At 41.9% G+C, this 10,581-nt stretch overlaps 1 long non-coding RNA gene and 1 other non-coding gene across 2 annotated transcripts; one reads left to right on the forward strand and one right to left on the reverse strand.

The window, feature by feature from the left end:
• Positions 1-4,308: 4,308 nt before the first annotated feature.
• Positions 4,309-4,408, forward strand: LOC126933316 (small nucleolar RNA U13). Its single transcript, XR_007718551.1, has one exon. It is a non-coding gene; the product is annotated as a small nucleolar RNA U13 (small nucleolar RNA).
• A 1,915-nt stretch (positions 4,409-6,323) lies between these two features.
• On the reverse strand, positions 6,324-9,896 carry LOC126932805 (uncharacterized). The gene is made up of 3 exons (XR_007718317.1): positions 9,808-9,896; positions 8,460-8,524; positions 6,324-7,841 (listed from the first exon to the last, which is right to left on the reverse strand). It is a non-coding gene; the product is annotated as an uncharacterized LOC126932805 (long non-coding RNA).
• Between the last annotated feature and the right edge of the window lie 685 nt (positions 9,897-10,581).

The raw sequence follows: 10,581 nt of genomic DNA on the forward strand, positions 1-10,581 counted from the left end.
CAGCAAAGAAAAGGGATATTTTTGTGCCACTGAAACACAACAAAAGGAGAAATAGTTTAGGAAAATTCATTTTTCATTCTTATTTGAGTCCTAATCATTGTACTCATTTAGAAGACACACAATATTTTTTCTGGAAATAAACTAGAAAAGTCTATACTTCAATCAATTACTCTCAAAGTTTTCACAGCTTATGCAATGAAAGGGGATAACATATTGAAATCACTAAGCTTATCCTCCGCGCTTCTGTGTAAATTTAGGAACAGATATACGTCTGGGCTCATTGCTGGCAGGGTGAGGTCGTCAGCCTGAGTGGCTCGAGGATCAGGGTCCGCCACGACAGAAATCATTTTAAGTCTCTATTTTCCCAGAGCTCATAATGAAGCCAGATATCAACCTCAATGAATTTCATTTGCATGTTAATTAAGTTTAAACCAGCCCATTTTAATTATCTCTTACTTGTTAATTCATTGTTTTTGATTGGGCTTTATTCTATTTTTCTCCCTCTTGATAGCCTGCAGCCCTCAAGAAAGAATTGCAAATTGAGAGTGAGTTATCAGAGGCCGCAGGGCATTCTGGTGTTTTCGCATTTCTCATTGGGTTGGGATTGGGCTGCGAATGATGGCTGCACGAGTGATCTGGGCACGAATGAGGACACCAATAAAACATAAATTACTCAGCATCAGGAGCACGTAAAAACATTAGGTTTCCACAGCCATGCTGGGACCTCACAGTGAGAGAAGGAACAGGCAGAAAGCCAGCAATGCTCCAAGCACAGCATCTTCCCTGTGGACGGAATCCACTCCAAGACCCCAGGGGGTGCCTGGAATCTTGGGTGGCACCAACACAGAACACGCTGCTGCTTGTATGCACAGATCTACCATCAAGTTTAAATACAAAGTGGACAGAATAACAGACTAACAACAAAACTAATAATAACATAGAACTATAACAAAATACTGTAATACAAGTTTTGTGAACGTGGTCTCTCTCCCTGAAAATATATCATTGTATGGCAGGCCCCTTCTTGAGACGCCCACATGCCCACCTCCTGAGAGAGGTGAGCAACCACACACGCTGAGGCATGGGCCACATGACACATTTCCCTCTGTGGTGGTCCCCGGTCCCTACGCCCTCTGCAACCATGGGCCATGTGGCATCTTTCCTTCTGTCCTGTCCCGGGTCCTCACACTCTGCAGCTGTGGGCCACATGACACTTCCTCTGTCCTGCCCCAGGTCTTCACGCTCTCTGCAGCCGTGGGCCACGTGACACTTCCCTCTGTGGTAGTCCCAGGTCCACACGCTGTGACGGTGTTGGTGGTCCGGCCTCAGCAGCAGGCAGTGTCCATGACTAATGGTCACCCAGACGGCTGAATACACTGGATGAGGGGGTGATTCACATTGAGGCCAACTTCACCAGGCTTCTTAGAGCAGGGTGAGATTTAAACTCGTGAAATATTATTCCTGAAGTTGCTGTTGACCTCAGGGGGCTGAAACTGCAAAGAGCGAAACCTAGGATGAGGGGTACCGCCGTGGACAGCTCCTGTGTCTGTGTCTCCAGGGCGGGGCAGGGGTTCAGGATGTGAGGGTGGCTGTGCCCGGGTCACAGAGGGCAGGCGGCAGCAGTGTAGGGCACTTCACTGTCCCCAGGGGAGAGGAGAGAGGCTCTGAGGTCCTCTCTCACCCGGAATGCTGCTCTGGTGGGCTTCGAAGCCACCATGCTCTCAGCAAAGAGACTTGCTCAGTTTCCTTGGTAGGGGGAATTCAGTGGCCCGCGAGAGACTTCATAGCTAAAGAAGAATATAACAGTCAGCCAGTGTCAGTGATAACTCCAGCAATGCTACAGCGGCACAGCTGACTCCCATTTAGTCATTGCTTAGTCACTGCTTCTGTGTGTGGAGTTTAGGTATAGTTTGAATTTTAATGTATCTCTTTAAATAAAATGTGTGTTGGTCTTTTAACATACACGATGTAGTCAATCAGGCAGTCCCCATGAACTACTAAAAGCGAGATAATTTGGGGGCGGAAAATCAGGCCTTGGAATGCACAGGTGGTTGCTGGAATGACAGTGCATTCTGCATCCATGAGACCCTCTGCACTCATGTGCATCAGCAACAAGAGAAAGACCCCCCTCCCATCGCAGTAGGAATGCAGGGTAGCCTCTCCCAGGACCATGGGAGGCTGAGCAGGGACCATGGGGATCCCCTTCCACCTGGCGGCATCAGCTGCACATGCCTTTCCCTCTAGTGTCCCTGGAAGGCAGTTACATAAGCGGTTTAAATGAGGTTTAAATAAGAAGGATATTCATAATAAATTACTTGTAATACCTAGAACCAGGGATATAAAGCTGAGTAAAACATGGCAATCAGTAAATGCCAATACTGAAGCGGCAGCACTGTAAGAATTATCTGACAAAGACCTCAGGGCAGCCATCTTAAAGTTCTTCCATAAACAATTTAAAACATGTTTGAAACAAATAAAAATAAAAACAGTTCAGTAAAGGAATGGAAGATATAAAATAATGACCAAATAAAATTATAGAAACAAAAAATAAAATAGCTGAAATTAAAAACAAACAAATCCCAAACCAAACCAAACACACACACACACAAACCTCATTAGTGGTTTCAACAGCAGAATGGACAGGAAGAAGAAAGAATCAGTGAACTGGAAGATAGAACAATAGAAATAGAAGTTTATCAGTCTGAACAAGAGACAGAAAATAGGATGACAATGATGACAAAAACGAAAACCAGAGACTCAGGGATCTGTGGGTGCTGTAATAAGAAATCTACAACCAGAGACTCAGGGATCTGTGGGGAACATAATCAGGAAATCTATAATAAGAGACTCAGGGATCTTGGGGGGATGTAATAAAAAATCTGTAACCAGAGACTCAGGGATCTGTAGGGCCGTAATAAGAAATCTATAACCGGAGACTCAGGGATCTGTGGGGCTGTAATAAGGAAATCTAACACTTGTGGCATCAGATTCCTGAAAGGAGCAGAGGGAAAGGGTGGGGTTGCAAAGTAGTTGAAAACTTTGTGGCTGAAAACTTTACACATGTTCCCAAAGACATAAATCCACAGATTCTAACACCCAAGTGAACCCCCACAACAGGATTAGACCAAAGAACTTCCTACAAGACACATCATAGTAAAATGCATAAAAACTCATGACAGACAAAAGCCATGATTGAATGGAGCAAGAGAGAAATGACACCTTCCTCACAGAGGAACAATAATTGACATGGGAGTGGATTTGTCATTGGAAGCTGCAAAGATCAGAACAAAGTGGCACAACATTTTTAGTGCTGAAAGAAACGAACTGTCAACCCAGGTTGACATTCTCAGAAGAAGAAAAGCGAAGAGGCTTTGCCACCAACAAACCTACTACCAGAAGTTCTCTAAACAAAAAGGGAATGAGAAGGGCTATTGGCACATCAGTGTTACAGACTGAATTATGTCCCCTCAGGAAGCTACGCTTAAGTCTGATATGGTTTGGCTCTGTGCATCCCCCCAAATCTCATGTCGAATTCTAATCCCCAATGTTGGAGGAGGATGACACCTTCCCAAGATGGAGGTGATTGGGTCCCGGGGGGACTTTCCTTTTGCTTTTCTCACGATAGTGAGTGAGCTCTCAGGAGATCTGGCTGTTTAGACATGTGTGGCACCTCCCCCTTCATGCTCTCTCTCCTGTTGGCCATGTGAAGACATGCTTGCTTTCCTTTCACCTCTGCCACGATTGTAAGTTTCCCAAGGCCTCCCAGCCATGCTTCCTGTATAGCCTGTGGAACCAAGAGGCAATTAAACCTCTTTTCTTTATAAATTACCCAGTCCCAGGTATTTCTTTATAGCAGTCGGAGAATGGACAGATACAAAGCCCTAGCTCGTCCTATGTGTGAATGTGACCTTATTTGGAAATAGGGTCTTCACAGATGAAATAAGGTCATACTGAGTAGAGTGGGTGTTAAATCCCATATGATTGCTGCTATGGTTAGAAGAAAGTGATTTGGAAACTGGCAGACAGGGAGGACACCAGGTGACAACAGAAGCTAAGATTGGCATCACCAAGGCATGCCAGGGATCGATACCCAACACCAAAAGTCAGGCGGGGGCCAGGAGGAATTCTCGCCTATGGGCTTCAGGGAAGATGTGTCTTCCTGGCACCTTGACTTTGGACTTCTGGCTTCTACATCTAAGAGACAATGCACTTCTCCTGTTTTGAGCCATCCAGTTTGGTGCTTTGTTATGAAGCCTAGATAACTAATATGACCCTGAAGGAAGAAAAATACAGCAGCAAAAAAATACGATCATTTTTAGCTCATAAGCATGACGATTGGACACTCATGCACACGTGTGAGATGTGTCACCCTCCAACCTTGTGACGTTAGCACATTATTTATCTGACATGAACTTAAAAAAAATGAATAAATACTCATTGATGGTTAAAGTGGTTCTGATGTGGTTCTAAATATCTGTTGGGATGATATCTAAGACAGCTCTGTTATATATTGGGAAGGCAATATAGAACCGAGAAGGAGATAAGGTTTCTACATTGTAATCAAACTGGTCATGTGATGATGTCGCTAGACTGTGATTTTATATATTCTATACTGTATTATTATTTATATATAATTTATATGTATATAGATTGTAATATCTAGAGCAATCACTATAAAAAGATGAAAGAAAAACACAAATATACAAAAATAAGCCAAAAGACAATGTTAAAAATTGCTTCTTGCCATAGAATGTAGAAAAAAACAAGGAAATGAAAAGCAGAGCAAAAAAAATAAAAGAACCAGAAAACAAAAAAACAAAATGCTGTACTTAATCTCTAGCATAACAATAATGACATAAAATGTAAGGAGACTAACACACTAATTAAGAAACAGATATTTGAAAAATAGATTTTAAAACATGGCCCAATTTTATGCAATTTACAAAATGCTTACTTCAAATATCATGACATATACGGGTTGAAAGTCAAAGGATGGGAAAAGAAATGTCATGCAAACATTAATCAAAAGAAAGCAGGAGTTGCTATATTGATATTAAGAGCAGGTAAAATTACCAAATACAGAAAGGAACTTTATACAGTGATGTTTAAAATGTTAACCTCAAAACAATATATACCAATACTAATTGTGTATGCTAATTGTGCACCAAATACCAGACCTGCACAGATGTGAAGCAGAAACTAATAGAGGTGAAGGGACAAATAGAGGAATCTCAAAGTATAAGTCTTAGAACTTGAGGCCCCTCTCCCAACAGTTTTTAGAACAACCACACAGAAAATCATCAAGGACACAGAACTGACCTGTGCCATCAACCAGCTGTATCTAAGTGGTCATTCTAGAACACTCCACATTTCAACGACAGAACACACACTCTTAACTGCACATGAAACATTCTCCAGGAAGATCACACACTGACATGTAAGAAACCTGACTAAAGTTAAAAGTAATGAAAGCACACAAGTGTCTTCTGTGACTACAGTGGAATTACTAGGCATCATCAGCAGAAGGACATATGGGGAATTAATCACTATGTATCAATTAAGCAACAAAAAATCAGGAAGTAAATTAGTTTTCTAATTTTGAGATGAAGAAAAAATCACAACATACAAAAATTGAATGTAATTATCGAATGTAGTCAAAGCATTACTAAGAGGGAAATTTATAGCTCTAAATGCGTATGTCTAAAACATAAGAAGGATATTAAGTCAACGCTCTAACACTCTAGGAACCTAGAAAAAGAAGAACTAACCCAAAGAGACAAAAGAATGAAATCATAGGGTTGTGTGTAAATTCATGATATAGAGACTAGAAAATAATATAAAGAGAAGGAAATAAAACACCAAACGGTTATTTAAAAATGTTTTAAAAACTGACAAACCTACAGGTGACTCAAGAAAAAAAGGAAATCTGAACATATCACAAAAAAGAGATTAAAATAGTAATTATGAAATTCCCACAAACTAAAACTCAGGACCTGACTGCTTCATGCCTACATTTACCAAACATATAAAGATGAACTCACACGAATCTTTCAGAACTGTTACCAAATAACAGAGAAGAAGGGACGCTCCTCCACGCATTGCATGAGGCCAATATTACTGAAATACCAAAGTCATACAAAGACCTCACAGGAAAACTACAAACGAATATCTCTTAAGAATATGGATGCGAAAACTCTCGATTAAATATCAGAACACTGAATCTAGCAGTATGCATAAGGAATTACACACCATGACTAAGTAGGGCTTATCTCAGAAATGCAAGATTTGTTTAATATTCAGAAGTAAATCAATGTAATGCGTCGTATTAACAGAATAAATGACAAATGCATAATATCAATAGATGCACAAAAAGCATTTAACAGAATCCCACATTCTTTCATGACAGACAATGAACCAACTAGAAATAAATTCAAACTTCAATAACTTTTTAATGATATCTACAAAAACCAACAGCTAACATCACACTTAATGGTGAAAGACAGAAGCTTCCCCCTTAGAGCAACCACAAGACAAGATTGCCTGCTCTCGCCAATTTTATTTGATATTGTACTAGAGCAGCGGTCTGTCCCCAACCCCTGTTCTGGTCCATGGCCTGTTGGGACCCAGGGCACACAGCAGGAGGTGAGCAGCTGGTGAGTGAGTGAAGCTTCATCTGTATTTATAGCTGCTCCTCAGTGTTCCCATTACTGCCCGAGCTCCACCTCCTGTCAGATCAGCGACTGGATTAGATTCTCATAGGAGTGGGAACCCTATCATGAACTGTGCATGCGAGAGATCTAGGTGGCGCATTCCTTATGAGAATCTAATGCCTGATGATCTGTCACTGTCTCTCATCACCCCCAGATGGGACCCTCTAGTTGCAGGAAAACAAGTTCAGGGCTCCTACGGAGTCCACATTATGGTGAGTTGTATAATTTTTTCATTATATATTACAATATATAATAACAATAAAGTGCACAACAAATGCAATGTGCTTGAACCATCCCAAAACCACTCCTTCCACCCCCAGTTCATGGAAAAATTGTCTTTTACAAAACCGGTCCCTGGTGCCAAAAAGGTTGGGTACCACTGTACTAGAGGTTCTCACCAGGAAAACTGGACAAGAACATTAGGAAGAAGGCATCAATATTACAAAGGAAGAAGTAACATTTTCTCTATTTGTAGATGACATGATCTTGTATGCAGACAGTCTTCAGGATTCACAAACACACACACAGCTACTATAGCTAATATACAAGTTCAGCAAGTTTTCAGGTTACAAGAGCAAAACATAAAAATCAATTGGATTTCTGTACTTCAGAAATAAAAATTCAAAATAAAATTAAGAAAAATTTTTGTTTTATGCTCACAAAGCATAAAATCTCTTGGAATACATTTTATAAAAGAGGCACAAATTTTATATACTGAAAAACACAAAACATTGTTAAGAACTAAAGAAAAAATAAATGGAAAGACAGATCATTCATTAGAAGACATTTTTTAAAATGGTGCTATTTCTCCAAATGAATCCACAGGAAATGAAATCCCTTTCAAAATTCCAATGACCTTTTTTTTCACAAATTAACAAGCGGATCCTAAAGTTTATTTCAAAGTGCAAATGACCCTCAATAAAATACAAAGCAACACTGAGAAAGAACAAATTCAGGGGACTGTCTTAGTTTAGGCTTCTATAACAGAGTACCATAGACTTGGTGGCTTATCAATGACAGAAACTTATTTCTCTCAATTCTGGAGGTGTGAACTCTGATATCAGGGTGTCCATATGGTCAGGCTCTGGCAAGGACCTTCCAGGCTGCAGGCTCCTCTTCTCGTATTCCCACCTGGAGGAGAGGCAGGCAGGGAGCTCTCTGCGTCACTTTTCAAAGGGCATTAATCCCACCCCTAGGGCTCTGCCCTCCTGAGCTCATCACCTCCATAGATCCCACCTGCTGGCACTACCACGTTAGGGGTTACGATCTCAACACAGGAATTTGAGGGACACGAACCCCTCAAACACCCGAATGGGCCATTGCAAGGACTCCCATTTGCTGGTTCCAAAGCTGACTCCAAAGCTCCAGTCATCTCTGTAATCCCAGCACTTTGGGAGGCTGAGGCGGGTGGATCACAAGGTCAGGAAATTGAGACCATTCTGGCTAACACGGTGAAACCCCATCTCAACTAAAAATACAAAAGCAAAATTAGCCAGGCGTGGTGGCAGGCGCCTGTAGTCCCAGCTACTCGCGAGGCTGAGGTGGGAGAATGGCATGAACCCAGGAGGCAGAGGTTGCAGTGAGCCCAGATCGCACCACTGCACTCCATCCTGGGGGACAGACAGACACTCCGTCTCAAAAAAAAAAAAAAAAAAAAAAAAAAGGCTCCTGTCATCAGGACACATATTGTCATAGGAACAAACACGCAGATCAGTGGAATCAAGTGTGTGGTCCAGAATAACTCCTCACCTTTCCGGCAAATTGATTTTCAAGAAGGGGTCCAAGAAAGTCCAGTGGTGGAAAGAATGGGATAACTGGATAGCCACATGCAAAAGAGTGAGATTGGTTACTCATGCACCCTAGACACAGAAAGTAACTCATAATAACTCACAGGCGTAAACGTAAGAGATGAAAATATACAACTCTTAACAGAACATATCCACGAAACTTCATGGCTTTGCTTTAGGCAATGGCTTCTTAGACATGTCATTAAAAGCACAAGCAACAAAAGAAAAAAAAGACAGGCCGGGCGCGGTGGCTCAAGCCTGTAATCCCAGGGAGGCGGAGACGGGCGGATCACAAGGTCAGGAGATCGAGACCATCCTGGCTAACCTGGTGAAACCCCGTCTCTACTAAAAAATACAAAAAACTAGCCGGGCGAGGTGGCGGGCGCCTGTAGTCCCAGCTACTCGGGAGGCTGAGGCAGGAGAATGGCGTAAACCCGGGAGGCGGAGCTTGCAGTGAGCTGAGATCCGGCCACTGCGCTCCAGCCTGGGTGACAGAGCAAGACTCTGTCTCACAAAAAAAAAAAAAAGAAAAGACGTTATATTTATTTAAAAATAATAAACTTTTTGTTTCAAAGGACATTAAAAAAGTGAAAGGAAAACTTACAGAATGGGAGAAAATATTTGCAAATCATATATCTAAGATAATTGTAACTTGAATATTTTAAAAACTCTGACAACAATAAAATATAAATAATTCTATAGTAGTCAAAATACCGCATTTCTCCAAAAATGATTTACAAGTGGCCAATAAGCACACTGAAAAATTATCAACATTGATAGTTACTGGGGATATGAGAATCAAAACCACAAGACACCATTTCACACCCCCTAAAACGACCATCATCTGAGAGACAGAAATAAGAAGCGTCAGGTAGGTGTGAGGAACGGAGCTCTCCTCCACTGCCTGTGGGAATGTGAGATGCTGATGTGGCAAACAGTTTGACCTCAACGTTCACAGTCAGAGTCACCGAAGCCTAGTATTAACGTGAGTCAACAATTCAAATTTTTATAAAATATTTTTGCAGTTTATTTGGCACATCAAGTAAAACTTTAAAAATTAATTAATATCAATCATAAGGTTGTTAAAATAGAACCATTTGTAGTGCCCAGAACAAAGGAGTTACTTGCACTTTTAATAACAATGCATAAAAAACCGCTTCAGGAAATGCGAGTGTTTATCTCACAAGTGAAATCAAGTATGGCTTCTCAACCATCCCCACAGCCCATCAATAGTTCCAGCAGTGGCTAGTTTCTGAACGCTTGAAGCAAGACTGGCTAATTTATAAAGAAAAGAGGCTTCATTGCCTCACCGTTCTGCAGGCTGTAGAGGAAACATAGCGGCTTCTGCTTCTGGGGCGGCCTCAGGAAACTCCCAATCATGGCGGAAGGTGAAGGGGACAGGTGGTCACGTGGCCAGAGAGCGCGAGCCGCACGCTTGTAAAAACCAAGTCTCGCGAGAACTCACTACCAAGAGCACTGCACCGAGGGCACGATGCTAAACCGTCCATGAAAAATCCACTTCCACGATCCCCTCACCTCCTCCCAGGGACACAGAACCAAACTACATCACAAGCAAATTGATGTTGGGCTTGTGCGGTGAACGCACGTGGTCACAGCTGAGTCAGGTGTTTGCATGAGGATTGAAAACCGTTTTCCTCTGCAGTAGCCTCCCTACTGACTTAACTACATGGGGGCTCCTGTGTGCTGAGTCCCTGGCGGGTTCGAGTTTGGGCCACACCGTGTTCTCTAGAGACAGCGCGTGTGTGCGGCAAGTGGTCACTCACACCCAGGACCTGCTTCACCAGCAGGTTCAGCTCAGCTTTGATCCTCATATGATGGTTATTTTGCAATATTAGGAAAAAACAGTTTCTGTAGTGATTTTTTCTCTTCCAATCTAGATAAACACCAGGCTACTATAAATGTGATGGAATTTTAAACACCAGGGAAAAAGAACCAGCTACTTGGGGGTTTCTCTTTTCCTCCAGGCACATGGAGCCATTCTTATCCTGAAATCTGAGATCCCTTCAGATACTCCCAGAGTAAAAGTAAAAGGAACCATTGTACCAACAGCTAAGATGAACATC

Source organism: Macaca thibetana, chromosome 12, assembly GCF_024542745.1.
Source record: "Macaca thibetana thibetana isolate TM-01 chromosome 12, ASM2454274v1, whole genome shotgun sequence".
Classification (NCBI taxonomy): Eukaryota; Metazoa; Chordata; class Mammalia; order Primates; family Cercopithecidae; genus Macaca; species Macaca thibetana.